The sequence below is a fragment of the Lynx canadensis genome, chromosome E3, assembly GCF_007474595.2.
Source record: "Lynx canadensis isolate LIC74 chromosome E3, mLynCan4.pri.v2, whole genome shotgun sequence".
Lineage (NCBI taxonomy): Eukaryota > Metazoa > Chordata > Mammalia > Carnivora > Felidae > Lynx > Lynx canadensis.
Genome location: NC_044318.1, coordinates 8,449,113 through 8,466,686, shown reverse-complemented (window position 1 = coordinate 8,466,686; position 17,574 = coordinate 8,449,113). Strand labels below are relative to the sequence as shown.

General features: G+C 48.1%; 1 protein-coding gene across 1 annotated transcript in view; it reads left to right on the top strand.

Annotated features, from left to right (window-relative positions):
* The window catches only part of GRIN2A (glutamate ionotropic receptor NMDA type subunit 2A), a 50,641-nt gene that overhangs the window by 11,463 nt on the left and 21,604 nt on the right, over positions 1–17,574 (top strand). The window contains exon 2 of the mRNA XM_032591633.1: positions 7,507–7,694. The gene's annotated coding sequence lies outside the window, so the exon portion shown is untranslated. The remainder of the gene's footprint in view (positions 1–7,506; positions 7,695–17,574) is intronic.

Sequence of the window (17,574 nt, the reverse complement as noted above, 5' to 3'; positions counted from 1 at the left end):
AGAGAGAGACAGAGCATGAACTGGGGAAGGGGCAGAGAGAGTGGGAGACACAGAATTGGAAACAGGCTCCAGGCTCTGACCATCAGCCCAGAGCCTGACGCGGGGCTCGAACTCACGGACCGCGAGATCGTGACCTGGCTGAAGTCGGACGTTTAACCGACTGCGCCACCCAGGCGCCCCCATCTCCCCGTTTCTTATTCTCTCCTTGCCTGTGACTTACTGTCTCCCCTTCACCATCTCTTTTTCTGATTCCCTCTTTCTCGTTCTTTCTCCTTCTCTTCCTGTTTTCCTTGGTGCCCGCTTCCATCCTATCTCTACCTCCTTCTCCTCCTCCTCCTCTCTGCCTTCTCTGTCTCTGTCTCACAAAATCACTATAATTTTCTCAGCTAAAAATAAATATTAACTATCGGTCTTTTTAAACCCAGTTTCCCGCCACTATCATCACCAATAGACATAATCCATACAAATTAAACTGACAACAGTTAAAAGCACACAGGGTGAATTTGTTATTGACTAAAATCCTGGATGACTCAAACTTTCCCAGCAAGTTTGGGGTCTCTGCACAAGTTTGACTCAGGGAGAATTGAACTTTAGTGGAAATATAACCATACAAGGAACGCAAAATGGCAGCAGCTATAAATTAGTCAAGTTTTGTTGTGTACAAACACTGATCATTGAGTCCAAATCCTTATAAAATTTAAACACAAAAGAATTGATCCCAGTGAAAACAGTTTCCTTCCAGAAAAGTTGGAAACAATAACTAGGCTGTAGGAGACTCGATCTAGGAATTAGATTAGCTTAATGGAGTTTGCTCTGAAAAAAAAAAAAAAAAAAAAAAGCTTCCCAGTGAAAATGCATCCGTGTCCATATAACATCTAATTTTACAGCTTATTTTCACAAACTGGGAGTCCAGATGTGATTCTAAGCCACTTTCGTAAGCAGTTTTAGACCATCCCGTGCCGACGGCAGGTACAGCCTGTGCGTGCTGAGGGTCTCTTCCCCAAGCAGGTAGTTTCCAAGGGGTTGTCATGCCTCAGTGGTACCACTTCTTGGGCCCATGAACACCCTCAACCCCCCAACAGCCTTGTGTCTGGTGCTTGCTGAGGATCCATACCGCCTTCGCCCGCCGCGCACACTGACGTCATCACGCCCACGCCAGCCCCTGAACTTGCGCCTGAATTACAGAACATGTTCACATCTGTCTTCGTCCATCCAACAGCCACCCCGGGAAAGAGGTGTCATTCCCCCTTCTTCCACGTGGGAAAACCCAAGCTCACAGAGGTCCCCTGCGGGGGGCCTCACTGGCGGAGCCTGCCGAGTCACCCAGCCCCACCCCCAGCGTCCCAGCGCCCTGATTGGCCCGAATTTCTGGCCGCTGCATTTCCCTTCTCGGCTAGCCTCGCACGTGACCTCCAAAGTACATCCAGTTATCATCCAAGAGGTGTTTAATTTTCATAACACTTAGACTAGACTCCAAAACACACGTGCGCAGGCACACACACACCCGTCCACACTCCAGATTCATTAATTCATCAGAAACAAGTCAGTGTCTCGTTAAAGGCTTCTTGAATGTTAATGGTGAATAATTAACTCTAACGATATAATTAGCCTTTAAATGTACTGAGACCCCCAGAGAGCATCTGAAAACATGCAGAAGGAGATGATGAGCTAAAACCGGAAACTTTTGATTAGGAAATGTCAAGCTGCCCTCGCCATACAAGTCCCTTTCCCCAAAGGGCCAGGCCTTGCCTCCGGCCGTGGCCTTCCCTCGTGTTGGGGGCATCAGATTGGCCGACAGGCAGTCTTGGGGCAAGGAGTGAACTCTGAGGCCACCACACTGGCAGAAGGGACACCGACCCCGGTGACAGCGTCAGATCGACACACTCGAGAAAGCTGTAGCAGCCTCTCAGAGCCGTCGAAAGCTCTGGCAGGAAAGTGCTCGGTTAAAGTAGCACGGGGCACGTGTGACATCCTCCTTACTTTGCTTGTTGGCACATTGGCAGACGGAAGTGTTACTGCTCCCCCCACCCCCATCCCGAATGGCTGTCGGTTTTAATCATTTGCTTTCCTTGAGGACTGCCAGTGACAGGGAGCGAGTGAGGGCACCCACACCGCCTCTACAATGCATGGCGGGGGGTGGGCCAGCACAGCAAACATGCACACAGCACACACAGCACAGCACCGCATTCATTTTGGGCTCCAGTTCCGTTCGGCGCCTCAGGTTGGGGAGCCAAGGTGGCCGTTCACATTGTCACAAATGTTTGTGAGAAGAGATGGCCCTTCTGTGGGGAGGGCAGGCAGAGAAGGTGGATGAGGTAGGGGCTTTGCCCCATGGCTTTTCTCAGATCCCCTCCTTTAGGCCTCCCCGGCCCGTGGGAGAAGCTTCCAGCCTGTGACAGCCATGGGACATGGGCAGGAGCTGGGAAGGCGGGACGAAGATGGTTTCCTCTTGAAAAGCAGGAGCGGAAAGCACGGAGCAGCGAGCATGACTGGCTTCCTTACCTGTGAGCCCCCCAGCGTCCCGGGGACCCCTGCGAGCTCTGGGGCCTCTTTCCTGCCTGGTCGGCTTTATTTCGTGCTGCTTCACACCCAGGGGCTGTCAGCTACCACGCTGCGGCCTGAAAGCGGGCTGTCCTCCTGAAATCTCAGCTCCGGGCCCCCAGATGCTTCCGTTTCAGGTGGCTTTTCTCTTCCGGACCCTGCACCAATGGGAGCTGTGGTCTCTATGCCTACACGTGTCCTGAAGGCAGGGGTGGGTGTGCTGGGGGCGAGAGAAGGTTTTCTGCGGGGGAGACTCTGGACCCTCCGTGGCTGTGCATCTTTTGGGAAAGAGACACGTGAAGCTGACCCATCGAGGCTGTTGCAGCCAGGCTCCGATCCCGGCTTCTTCTCTCGTAGTGCCGGGCTTGACTCACAGCTGTGCCCGCCGGTCTGAATTTCATGAGCAAAATACAGACTTGCCTTGGTCTACCCTGCAAGTGTCACAGAACGTCGTGGCCACAGTGGTTGTGTCTGTGGCCTCTGGCGTCAGACTGTGTGGAAGGCCAGACACTGTGGTGACACCAGACGGTGTGAGTCACGTGGCCCTCCGCTGCCTCCGTTTCCTCACCTGGCGATGGGGATGGCAGCCACACATCCACCCGTGCCCTGATAGCAGGACTCAGTGGGATGAGACGATGCGTGGTCAAGTACCCGGGACTGGATTGGTCACAGGCAGTGCACAGAACGTCGTGGAAAATGCCATAAAAATCTGAATTCGATTGAACGCATTGGTGTGTTTCGAGCATTTGTTTTGTGCCAGACACGGTGCACACATTTTACTCACGTAACCTCACCTTGTTCCCAAAGCCCCCCAGGGCAGAGATTATCCATCCCGCTTTGCAGAGAGAAGACTGGGGCTTGGAAACACAGGCCCCTGGCTGCGAGTCTTTGAGCACAGAGCCCACTCTTGAGGATGTCAGCACGTCTCAATTTCTTCTTTTAAAAAATAGGAACATTTTTCTCTCAATTGAAAAGAGAGCAGGTATACCTCTTTGGGTCAGAGCAAGGAGGGAACCCGCTCCCCACGGCCTTGCCCTGCCCACCTGGAGCTATGCCGTCCACTTAAGGAGCAACCGGCAGTGAGTGACCATAACGACAGAATCTGAATTAATGCGAGGAAATAAGACTAAAAACTCAGTTCCCCACTTGCACGAACCGCACTTCAAATGCGTGATAGCCACATCAGACAGAGGAGACGTGGGAGCGTTTGTTTCAGAAGCTCTACTGGGCAGCACTGTCCACAGAGACTGGTAATATAGACGGGCTTCTGTTTGCCTTAGCCCCATGGGACCCGCTCTGCTCATAGACCACATAGGAAAAGAACAATACCAATTGTGTATCTCCCTCCTCTTTTGCAAAGCGCTGTGAGGACCAGCTATCTATGGGGGGGGGGGGGGATTGCTGTGCAAGCCCCAGGATTGCGGAAAGCACGGAGCAGCGAAGCAGGTGTCTGTGACCATTGCATTTAGACCTCAGCTCTCTAGAATCACTGATGAGGAGAGAAAACCAACATCACAGGGCCCTGCAGTTTCCTTCCTGCACTGTCCTCCTTTTGGTTCTGATGCGGGCCTGAGACCCGCGCCAGGCCTCTCTGTGGCCCTTCCTGGCCACCAGCCCACACCAGACACACCAGTGTGTAGAACTGCTTCATTCACTCGGGTCTTTTGGCGATTGTCCTCCCTCTGCCTTAACAGCATCTACTTTTGCAAACTTTGTTTCCTGAGAAAACTTCCTTTTTCTTTCTGCTCTGCTCATCTGGTCGTTTGTGCTCAGCTGAAGAATATTTTGTCATGAGATAATGGTATGATTTGCAAAAAATCTGTGCCTGTCCATAAAATGGTGATTTAAGCTGCTGTTGGATAGCTCTCGATGGTTGCCAGGTGCAGTTAAAACCACACTGGGATTTCCAGTCAAAACCGGTTAAAACCGCACTGGGATTTCTATCCCAGAAAACGCTTCAATGTGTGGTGGCTTACCAGGATAGGGAGAGATTTTCACCTCACACATACAGATGGTCTTACATTTGAATGCCCTGTATGCGTGTATGTGTGTATTTTTGTTTTTATTTTATGTCTTTTTGAGAATTTAGAGAGTGGGATGAGGCTTAGGAAGTCTCAGCAAAACCCACGTTCCCAGCATCTCCATGGCAACTTTGATATGTTAAGGTATTGACGTTGCAAGCACATAAGTTTCATGAAGAAGACAGATACCATCCATGGCCCCAAGTCCTCAGGATACACATGTCATCAAGAGCCTCAGTTTCCCTACTGATAGTCACAGAAGATGACTCTTGGCTTGTGGAATCAGAATGCCACAGCTAGATGAGTATCTCAGCAGCACCCCAGTGACCAACTCACAGATGAGGAACTGGCAATCCAAAAGAAGGAAGTGAGTTTCCCGAGGTCCCACCGTCTCCGAGTCTACTAGAGAATCCCAAGCCCCTCTACCTGCCCATCCACTGCTCCTGTCACACGCTCCCCCCGCCTTTATGTACAAATTGTTTTTGACTCTCCATCTCCTATTTCCACAGCTCTCTGCATTGCTGGCTGTCCAAAAGGCTGTTTCCTCTTGGTTCATCAGCTCTGGTTTACCATCACCATTAACAATGCTTAGTTTCCTTCCCCTTCCACTTGGATGATCTCATCCCCTTTTAATACTCTCTGACTATAATCCCAAACCCTCAGTTCTGCAGCCTTGGGAGAAAGACTTTAGAGTCTTTGTGTTGGTGAGATGAGCCTTGCAGTCTTGCCCCACCTCTAACCATTACAGAAACGAAAAATTAAAATGAAGCATGCCGCTGTAAACCTTCCAAATAGTTTTATTCCCATCGGGAGGCCTTCAGCAGCTGTCTCTGAAAGAATGCAACATTTTACCTCCTTTCCCTGCCACTTTTATTTTTCTTTGCTTCATTGTTTTATGTGTTCTTGTTAAATAAAGAAAGGCAGTAAAGTTGAGAACGTACCAGGACGTCGAGTAATCTCCGATTTAGCTTTTCTATCTACTTGAGGACATCCCATCCCATCCCTACCTAGTTTTGAGCCATCCATCCCCATGTACAAGGGCGACCACTTCAGCCTTGTTAAATGTTTTTAAAAATTGCGAACAGTACTCATACCCACTGAAAGTGACCTGGGTAATGAAAGAGGTACAGCCACGGTATCGAGGGACGATTTGATGCTTGCCTTTTGGGGGCGTGGGCTGGGAAGGGTCATGCAGGACTTCTGAGATGATAACGTTTGATGCCTTAATCTGTGTGGTGATTTCCAGGATGTAGAATGGGTACAAATTTATGTGGCACTTTATTCGACCTTAATAAAAATAAATACATCCACAAAGGGAAAAAAATGTGCTATGTTATTGACATGGCAACAAGCAAAGAAGGCAACTTGGGAAGTGGTTTGTATGGAATAATGATAATTTGCAGGTTGAAACAAGGACATACTGTGGCCCACGGGCCAATCTGTGTTTATAAATAACCTTTTATTGGAACAGAGCTGAGTTCATTCACTTCTGCATTATTTAGGGCCGCTTTTGTGTTGTGTACTCACTTCCTAGGTCTGCAAGAACAAAGTACTAGAAACCAAGAGGCTTACACAATAGGAATTTTTCGGTCTCACTGTTGTGGGGCTGGAATCTGAGACCAAGGGGTCCGCAGGGCTGTGCTGGCTCTGAGGGCACAAGGGTAGTATCTGTTCCGGGGCCTCTCTCTCAGCTTCTGGTAGCTTCTTGGCTTGTGGCAGTGTGAACTCCAGCCTCCCCATGGTGGTGATCTCCTTGCCTGTGTGTCTGTGGTCAAATTTCCCCTTTTTTTTTTTATAGTGGTTTGGGGGCCCACACTTCCCCCATGTGACCTTAGGCTAATGAATCACATCTGCAATGACCTTATGTCCAAACGAGGTCAGATTCTGACATGCCGGGGGTTAGGGCTTCAACATAGGAATTTGTTGGGGGTGGGGGGGACCAGCCCAAAACATGCTACAGCAACAGAGTTGAGAGGTTGTGATAGAGATTGTGTGGCCCACAAAGCTTAATCGATTATCTTGTCTTTACAGAAGAAGTTTGCCAACCCCTGTTTTAAAACACGTGGGTATGGGGGCGCCTGCGTGGCTTAGTTCGTTAAGCCTCTGACTTTGGCTCAGGTCATGATCTCGCGGTTCGTGAGTTCAGGTGCCGTGTCAGGCCCTGGTGCTGACAGCTCAGAGCCTGGAGCCTGTTTAGGAATCTGTGTCTCCCTCTGTCTCTGCCCCTCCCCGACTCACGCTTGCTCTCTCTCTCTCTCTCTCTCTCAAAAATAAATAATAAAACATTTTTAAAAATTAAAAAGAATTTTTTTAAAGGTGTGGGTGTGTGTGCAAGCATACATGTGTATACCTGCCTGAGAAATTTGTAAGGCTGTTCACCAGTGTGTTAACCTCTGCTTCTGAATTATGGAATTATGGGCAATTTAAATTTTAATTGTATTTTTGATACTTTCTATATTATTGAGGTTTCTAAAAATTATCATGTAATAATTTCTGTAATATACATAGACAGTAAACATGTTTCCTCTGGGAGGAAAAGACATCATTCCTATGTACTCGCTCTCGCTTCCTGCACCCTCCACCAAATTCTCCTGCACCTTAATGGTTTATTTTGGTCTGATGCAAACCTTTCTAAATAGGTCGCTGTTCTCCACTGTTGGGAGTGCTAAGTGCTTAACAAACCAGCAAACTCAACTGTTTACTCACTTAGGCATAAGGATTCTTTATGTCTTTATTTAGCTGCCTCTTGTAACTTGGAGAGAAAAGCTTCTGGCTTTTATCTCCTCATTAAAAATAGATCCTTTTATGACGAGGGGACGAAGTGGCCATGAGTCACCCCGTGTGGTGTGAAAGACAGTGTGAGGTGCTGCCTCGGGCCCCAGGAGCTGGGCCCCGAAATGGTACCCCGCCATCCCCATGACCCCCTGGTTTTTTATCATTGCAGGAAACTGGACGCTTTCATCTATGATGCTGCGGTCTTGAATTACAAGGCTGGGAGGGATGAAGGCTGCAAGCTGGTGACCATCGGGAGCGGGTACATCTTCGCCACCACTGGCTACGGAATTGCTCTCCAGAAGGGCTCCCCTTGGAAGAGGCAGATTGACCTGGCCCTGCTCCAGTTTGTGGGTGATGGTAAGACCTTGGGTGACCCCCTAACTTTCGGGGGACGTGACACCCTTGTGCTCTGTTTTCTGATTGGCTTTCCAGTAGACCTTCGTAGGGTGAGCTTGCTCACTCTTGGTCAGGGGCCTCTCACACGACACCACGTTTTTTAAGTTGCTTGTAACAGAAACCAGTTTTAGACAATGAAATTGTCAAAGGGGATTTATTTTAAGGATGCAGAAGTGTCTATCTCAGTGAATTGAGGGAAGAGTTGAGCAAACAGGTTTAGAGAAAAGAAAACAGGAACCAGAGCGATCCTGGAGTCTTAATAGCAGGAATTCGTAGATCTGTCCTAGAGCACCAGGTCTCACTGGGGACAGTTTGGGCCCCCAGTGGGTATTGGGCTATGTTTGGAGACATCTTTGTCATGATTGGGAGGCTGTTTGCTCCTGGATTCTAGTGGGTAGAGGCCAGGGTACTGGCATACATCTTACGGCATCCAGGACAGCCCTCCACATCTCAAAACACAGAATCACCTGACCCCAAATGTTAGTAGTGCTGGGCCAGAGAAATCATGACTCTGCATGAACTCGGCTCCAGTCCTAAGCTCTGTTCTCTAAATTCTAAATTTCACATTGCAGAGGAAGGATTCCTGATGCATTTTGAATCAACCTCTTTTTCCTGGGCCCATCAGGAGTGCCTGAGGGGTGGGGTTATGTTGTTCTAACACAAACAGTTCCTGTTATTATCCCGTGGAGGGGTGAAGGAGAAGCAGTCTGTAGAAAGGAATAAAGTCTGCCTCTTGCTCAACAGACCAAAAGATAGATCCCACCCCTGTGGGTCTCACAGTCTAATGGGACTTTGGCATGTACGGATCGGTGTAGGTAATTGGGCCGACTGTGTCTCCAGCCAACATTTCCTTCAGTCTGGCCTTCCGTACTCCCTGGTCGGTGACCTCAGCACACGAGAGTTCCACGCCACGGGTTTTAGGATCCCATCCTGGCTCCAATGGCATGTGGGTGTCCCTTTGAATTGCCAACACTGAGAAGGGAAAAGCAAAGTGAGCCTCATGGCCAGTGACGCCTGAAGACTTGAGTGGGTGTGAGCGGGGTACAGAAGTTCGGGCCCCGGGCAGAAGCTGTACTCAAGGACGGCTGGAGGCCCTATTCAGAGATGGTTACACAGGATGCTGTGCCTCTGCAGCTGGGAGAGGCAGATCTGTCAACACTGCAGTCAGATAGAATATTGAAATGGGCAGAGGTTAGTACACAGCGTGGTGTGGATCTGAACAAGGTGCATCATTCAATGCACCCTCTTCTCTGCTCCCAGAATTAAGCCCTTGACTCTCAAAGTACCACCAAACATCTAAATGTGTTTTATATTTAACTCCCAAATAAGAACGTCTGATCCTGTGAATTCCCTGTGGGGCATTTGCACCTTCTTCTGATCACGATCTGTGTTCTCTGTTGTGTAATCGTGATTTGTGGCTGTGTCGGTCAGCTCTGGCTGTGAAATCTTAGAGGCATATTCCGGTAAGCATTTGTTTTGCCTGTGGGAGTACAGGTTCAGTGGAGGGGCTCTGTGTCAGGCTGTGGTGGCCTTGGTGGCTCTGGCCCCCGCTGTGCGTCCGTGGACCAAATGTGTGGTCTCTGCTCTGCGTATGTTTATTCTGGGTCTCAGGCCAAAAGGGCAGCAGGCTGCCTGGCAGAAGCTCTTTTCTCGGCTATGTCACAGGCACAGAGAAGGACATCTAACTGGACATGTGCTGTTCAAGTCTCTGGTTGGCCGTGTTCACATCTGCTAACACCCTTCTGTCTAAAGCAAGTCAGATTGCCAAGCCCAAAGTAAAGGGATCAGAGGTACACTCTGCCTTTTATGGGAGGAGTTTGGAGTTATATGACCAGGGGTGTGGACACAGAGAGGGGTGGAGAGTTGGGAGCCAGCTGCCAGACTGCATACATTACCTGTGTTCTTTAATATCCATGATAACTTTATGACGTTCAGTGTTGCTTATGCCCATTTCACAGAGGGGGAAATGGAAAGTGGTAGAGCTTCTACGTCAGGGGCCTTAATCTGGAAGGGGATCGATGATGTCACATTCCTGTTTCATTTAATTCCCAACGATGTCTATCAAAGTTGGATAATTGTATCCATGAGATTTATAGACCCTTCAGGAAGAAGTAATCTAGTATACCTCTGAACTGAAATCTTCTGCCCCACTGACAAATACTTCTGTGAAGGGGGTGATCTTCCTTAGCCTCAGTTTACTCATCTGTGAATGAATGCTTGCAGAAATATTTCCTTGATATGGCTGGCATGTGGATGAAATGAAAGGAGACCTTTAAAGAGCTTAGCTAGGCCCAGCACCTGGAAATAGAAGTGGTTCAATAAATGCTAGCTATTACCATCATCATCTCCATCATCATTATCAGGACCATCGCCATTATCGTCATCACCATCATTATCATTATATCATCATCACCAACACCATCATCACTGTCCTTATCACCACCATCATCATCACCACCATTATCATCACCACCATCCCAATCACCAGCATCACTGTCCTTATCACCACCATCCCCATCACCACCATTCCCATCACCATCATCACCACCATCCCCATCACCATCATCACTGTCCTTATCACCACCATCCCCATCACCACCATTCCCATCACCATCATCACCACCATCCCCATCATCACTGTCCTTATCACCACCATCATCGCCACCATCATCATCACCACCATCTCCGCCATCCCCATCACCATCATCACTGTCCTTATCACCACCATCCCCATCACCATCATCACCACCATCACCATCACGACCATCCCCATCACCATCATCACTGTCCCTTATCACCATCACCACCATCATCATCATCATCACCATTTTATCACCAGCATGATCATCGTCACCACCATCCTCATCATTACCAGTCTCCACCTCCTCCTCATTGTTGTCCATCCACAACTCCAATATTCAGTATAGCCTATTTAGTATTGTATTGGTGGTTAATAGTATCATGGAAACAACCTTTATGGTGCTGAACATAAAATGCGCTCTTTGTGGCAAATAAAAAATACAAAATACAGGCATCCAGATAGGTCAAAAGTGTGTTTCTGGTAGTAGCAGAGCATCTAGATTCTTACACATATTTTCTGTCCTCAATCATTGCTTTCCTGGTCAGACTGTCAGGATTGGGACACGTGTCTTCTCAGCTTCATCTCTAGAGGCCATCTGGAAGCAAAGACATTAGAGAGAAAATGACGTTGCTCCAGGGGGTGTCTTAAGATAATCTTCTCGCAAAGGCACGTCCAATTCTGAATGTCTCTCTAGGAGTAAATACATGAATTAACACAACTGCATAAATATTTCACTTATCTTATGCAGCTTCAGCAGGATTAATTATGCTCTAAAATTAGACCTGTAAAGAGCACAGTGCTAAGCAGTACCTAATTATTATTCATCCTCTAGAATGGAGTGTTTATCTCTTGTTATAGAGTAGCTTTGGTGGACGATTACGAGTCTAATGTGTGTCAAAAGTATAAAAAATTCTCCTAATGAGCTGTGTAAATACAACCTTTGAGTGGAGCATTTAGTTATTGGGGGAGCCTCTTACGTGAAGCCTGCCAGGCATTTCCCTAGGAGATGGACTGCTGATTTCCCTTAAGAGGTACACAGAATCCCAATAAGAGCTCACCTTCCTTTTCCTGTCTAATTGCTGTATCCTTTCTGAAATAGTGGAGTGCCCCACGGGGATCTTTGCTTCTCAGTACTTTAGTAACAACACTCATGAGTACTTTTCAGCATTGATCATCAGTATCCAACATTTACTGGGAAACACACTTTCCTAGAGGGGAATGTCACGGTCTTTTTCTTCTCTCCTTCAGGGAACTTACAGTCCAGTTGGTTGGCAGTGTACAAACTTAAAATATCTAATCTCAAGATGCAAGCTTATTATAATAATTCATAAATATGAAGTAACATATACATATATGTGGCTATATATTCTTAGGTATCTTGGATAGGTGAGAGAGGAGTCCAGAGGAAATATGGGATACACTTGAGTTTTTTAATGGAAGAATGAAAAGGCAGAGTAAGTCATAAAGAATAGGTATAGTAAGATTTAGACAAAAAATAGAACGGCCTGAGTTCATAGAGCCTCATTCATTAATTCATCCAGCAAGTGGCAAATATCTGTTGAGTATCTGGTATCTCCCTGGCACCTAAAAGGTGACACTTGAGTGAGAAATAAAGAGTAAGTAAGTCTGGGACCTAAAAAACGGCATTTCTGGCTTCACAGGAGAGGTTGAATGAGAGATGTTAGGTCCCATCAATCTTCCGGATTTTGTACTTTTTAAAAATGTGATCCTGGGATTTGAAGAGATGGATGGAAGATCATAGAGGTTAAAGCCCTGTGGGCGTATAGAGGCCAGCAAATAGATATTGAGGAGAACAAGACTGTATGATAATACTGTTCAGCAGCCAGTGATGTTGGGAAGAGGAAGGAAAACAGTTGTTGTTGGAGCCTGTTGTCAGTGGCCCAGCACAGGGCCAGGTACCTCACAAATATTCTTAGCAGCCCTTCACACATTACTCTGGGGCAGATCTTATCCCCATTTTGCAGAGCAGGAAAATGAGGCTCTGTTGGGTTAAGAGAGCCAAGGCAGAGCTTTCAGACTTTGACGTAAACAGGAATCACCTGGGGATCTTGTTAAAGTGCAGATTCTGGTTCGGTGGGTCAGTCGGGGGATGGGGGAAGCAAGCGCACGGGTCAGATTCTGCATTTCTAACAAGCTGCTGCTGGTCTATGGACAACACCCTGTATGGATTTTTTTATGGTTCGTGTAACTCCGGTTCTGATCGTCTTGCTCAGGGGCCATGCTCCAGGGGCAAATCCTCGGTTGCTAGTGGCCAGATCACCTTAGCTATAAATAATATGCTCTAGCACAGAGACACATTTAATCTTCCTCTTTGTACTCTGCTCAGTTTTCATGGTTGTTGGTTTATTTTTAAACCCAGAAATACATTACTTGTCCCTGGTATCTCGTCCGAGTTCACCGAACAAATAAAACCAAATATATGTATGTATATCGTACATCTTTATAAGCTATATGCTATATTCCACTGCACTTATATCCTATCTACATCTATATGATGGATATCATATGAAATATTTGAGAGGTATGACACATACAGCCCCTGTGTTAATATTGCATTAATAGGGTGATTAACTCAACCCATTTTGTTGGGACTCTCTCAGTTTAAAACTAGTGACCCCAGTTATATCCTATCTGAGCACATATGACAGATATCATATGTGATATATTTGAAAGATACCATATATATCGTTTCACTTGGACAGGTACGTTGGGGGCCCTTTGCCCCTTTGTAACTGCAACTTTGTAAGCAGTCGTTTTAAATTGTTTTTTAATGTTTATTTATCTTTGAGAGAGAGAGAGAGAGGGAGACCAAGCATGAGTGAGGAGGGGCAGAGAGAGAGGGAGACAGAATCTGAAGGAGGCTTCAGGCTCTGGGCTGTCAGCACAGAACCCGATGCGGGGCTCTAACTCACGAACCGTGAGATCATGACCTGAGCTGAAGTCGGACGCTTCACTGACTGGGCCACTCGGGTGCCCCCACAAGCAATTGTTTTAAAGACTCATCCAGATTGATGTGAGATTAGAAGGGTCCGCACACTCTGCTCTTGTGTCAGTAAGATGTCTTGCTACAATAGACTCTCTAAAGCTTTGGAAAGCACCACTCCAGGAGAACAGTGCTCACAGACCTTGGACTGGGGAGTGCTGGAGGGAGTTGGTGGGGAAGCCCACTCCCTACTTCTGAGTGGGTCCGTCAGTGCTCCCAATTCTTTTATCTGTTGGCCTCTCTTTCAGTGAAGAAGGCAGGGTGGGTTTGGGTGGGAAGGGACCCCATGCTGCCAGCCAGAGTAGAGAGTGGTTTTGTGATTGCAGAAGCTCTTTGTGTATCTAATTAGGATTCTCATAAATTGCTCTGAGCCACTGGATGGGTCGTTAATATCCTCCTCCCCGCCCTAGTCCAACTTCCCAGCTTAATATCTTTGCGCTCATGTCCGAGTCTTGGGGAGAGCTGGACACCCCCACAGCTTGGGTGGCCTGGCCTGTCTTCTTAGTCTGACTTAGGAATGTGTGGGCAGCGCTGGTTGAGGAGATCACTGAGGGACCCCTAAACATTTTCCTTATTCAACTTTCTGCAGTGTCTCAAATTCTACCGAAGTTTTTTCAGATAAGCACGGACTCTTGCATGAAACCCCCTTTAAAAATGGAGTTCCTTCTTCCAATCTGCTCCTGACCCCGTTTGCTGATTGGGTGTCTGACCCTTCAGCCCATGTGTCCTCCTTTAAGGTCTCCTTAAAGACCACAGCTCTCCACTAGATAGCGTTCATAAACCGTGACCCCCTTTAGCGCCGCACTCACGGCGTTCTTGTGGCCTTCGGCAGAGCATCACGCGTGAAGGGGAAAGGTGGAAGGTTCCCCAACTCCCTCGCTGTGTGATCCTGGGCAAATTAATTTCTCGGCGTTCCAGTTTCCTTACCTCTCTATTGGAGCTGTTCTGGGCTTACGTGAAAGCAAACACAAACTAATCTAGTGCTTGGCACGTATTACATGCCTGCTCACTGCGGACCTCCCACTTCCTTGTGCCACTAAGGGGCACTGCGTTCTCAGTCCCTGGAGGGCAGACGCTATCGTGTCCATTCTTGCTGCCCCTTTGTCTCCCCTAGGACCCACGACTGAGCTTGCTGCTGACACAGAACTCACTGGTGCATGGACAAACGAACGCGTAGATTTGCCAGCGCTACAGGCGGGGGCACCTGGGTGGTTCAGTCTGTTGACTGTCTGAGCCTTGGTTTTGGCTCAGGTCATGATCTCACAGTTTGTGAGATCAAGCCCCGTGTTGGGCTCTGCGCTGACAATGCAGAGCCTGCTTAGGATTGTCTCTCCCTCTCTCTCTCTCTGTCCCTCCCCCACTCACACTCTCTCAAAATAAACAAACATTGTTTTAAAGAAAACACTACAGGGGCGCCTGGGTGGCGCAGTCGGTTGAGCGTCCGACTTCAGCCAGGTCACGATCTCGCGGTCCATGGGTTCGAGCCCCGCGTCGGGCTCTGGGCTGATGGCTCAGAGCCTGGAGCCTGTTTCCGATTCTGTGTCTCCCTCTCTCTCTGCCCCTCCCCCGTTCATGCTCTGTCTCTCTCTGTCCCAAAATAAATAAACGTTGAAAAAAAAAATTAAAAAAAAAAAAAGAAAACACTACAGGCACACTTTTACAGGGCTGACTTCATCAAATATCTCTTCTGATGAAGGGGATGCCATTTTCTTTAGGAAGGACATTAGGTGCCTCTCTAGGGAGGGAGTCGCAAAAAGTAATCACTCAGTCACTGTCCAGTCTGAAAATCTCCCCAAGCCTCTGACCCCCTCATTCACTATAAGATGGAGGCAAATTCTTGCCTTGTTGAATCTGTGTGCTCTTGTAGTCAGATATCTGTCGTGCACTCGTCTTTTTAACTCGAATTTCTGGGATGGACATAACTGGCAAAATTAAATATTTCCTAGCTTTTAGCACCTAAATGGATCATCAGTTGTTAACCAGTTTGTGGTCTCTGCATCAAGGAAGTAAACAGGAGAAATAGTATCTTCCCCCGGGTCTGGCCAACTATGGCCGTGGCGTGTAATCCAGCCGCTGCCTGTTTTTAAAAATAAAGTTTTATTGGAACACAGCCCTCTCCATTCACTCAGATACTGCCCGTGGTTGCTTTCACCCTGCAGCGGCAGAGTCGAGATGCCACAAGAGCAACTGCACAGGCTGCCAAGCTCCAAATATTTACTGTCTGGCCCTTCATAGAAAAAGTGTGATGGCTCCTGGTCTTAGGCTGTCTGGAGAAAGACGAGAGGGCAGAGAAGACTTAAGCCTGGAGGTTTTCCAGTTCTCCTAAGGGAAGGGGGAGGTGAGGGTGGGAAAAGAGGGAGGAAGGGAAGCCAGAAATCAGAGCAGGGAGGAATTATAAAGAAAAGAGTCAAACAGGAAGGAGACAGGAAGGAAGGGGAGGGAGGAGGAGACAGAGGAGCCACGGAGAGCAGGCCAGAGGGAGGCAGGACTCAGCCCGGGCATCTCCAGCGCGAGCTGCATTTGTTCCGCTGAGCAATTAGCCTCGGTGCGGTGGAACCTGGAAAAGTCTGAGAGCCCACGGCCGCCCCATCTCGACCGGCTCCACGCGGGAGCGAGGCGCGGACCACGGGCTGACTCACTCCTGCCTCGGAGCCCTCTAATCTGTCTCCCGCTGGCCTCCCTGCCCGCAGTTCTTCGTGACATAGGTCCCCGTGTCCTCAGATGACTCAGCAACACCCTAGTGCAACCAGCAGCTTCAACCGGTTTAAAGAGATAAATGCCAGAATAAGGCTGGGGTGGGTGAGCAGGGAGGATTTGGAGGAGAGGAGGTGCCGAGGATCTGAGAGCCCCGTTTCAGGGGAAGAGACAGTTTCCACTTCTCTAAATGCTTCCGTGGGTCAACAGCCACCATGATCACTGGTGTTACAGATGTTTATAGTAAGAGATGACACTTAGGGAGGGAGCCCTATGGGTCACAGAATAATCTCAGTCTGTCTAGGTATTAATTTTACCCAGTCCTCACAATGGCTAAATGGCATGAGTTATGATCATTAACGCCTGTTTGCAGATGAGGAAACTGAGTCACAGGCAGGTCAAGGAATATGTACAAGCTCCTAAGTGGCAGATCTGGGATCGGAATGTAGGCAAACGGGCCACAGGGCCTTGGCTTTAACCATGTTGCAGTACTGCTTCTCCTTTTGTCTACTCCCAACTGTCGTCGACATCTCTACAGCAGGTTTCCCATCTGGAAAGGGTCACAGCTGTGATTTAAATGCAGATTGGCCAGAATCCATATTCAGCGTTCATTCCTCTTTCACTGAAGGCACAGCATCGGTTCCCTGCAGATGACACTGGGCAGAATAACTTGGCAACAGAGGTTGAGGGTAGGCGAGCAAGCGACCTAGGCTTTTTTCCCCATTTTTCCACGGAGAAGGAGACTTGTCCATGCCCCAGGCCCCGGCACCATGGGGACAGGCTCAGCCTAATTTTTGAGATCATTCAACCCTGGCAGTTTGGGGAAAACTCAGGACCCAGAAGCCAGAGACGAGAAGGAATGGAGCAAGGACAGAGTGTAATTAAGAGGAGTCAGATGTTTGGCCCCGATACAGGCTTGCAGAGAGGCCTCTCCAGGTTCACAAAGACCCGTCCTGGTTGCCGGAATTGCTTGTTCCCCACAGAGCTCCTCGGAGCTGCATAATCCCCGGCATTTCAGAAGGTTATTGTTCCTTGCTAAACGTGTTTTAATCAAATTGAGACTTCAAAGGCAGAAATCACAGTTTGGGCTGAGCTAGGCTACTCTATAAATCATGAACTTTATAATCAAGTTAGCAAGACCGGGTGCCATTGACAAAGCCCCCTGATTTATTAACCCAGTTGTTCATTCATTCATTCAGTCTGCCTCTAGACACTCATTCACAAACAATAACTGAGCAGCTTCTGAACTCCAGGTGGTGGAATATAAAAATGATTAGAGGCTCCTGCTCTATTGCTCTTAATAGTTACTTTCCTTACAAAGTGCTTTCGTGGCACACTGTGTCCGTCAGACTCTCTTGGAGAACGTGTGGAAAATATAGATACCTGATTCTTACCCCATGGGGCATTTTTTCACATCCTCTCTGGGATATCTAAAACGCAGTAAGATTTAAGAACCACTCCTTAGAATAACAGTATTTAGCCCTTAGTAGCACGCATCTCTGATTGGTCAGTACTGGATACAGAGGCCAGGGGCCAACAGATCACTCGTGTGGGGTCCATGA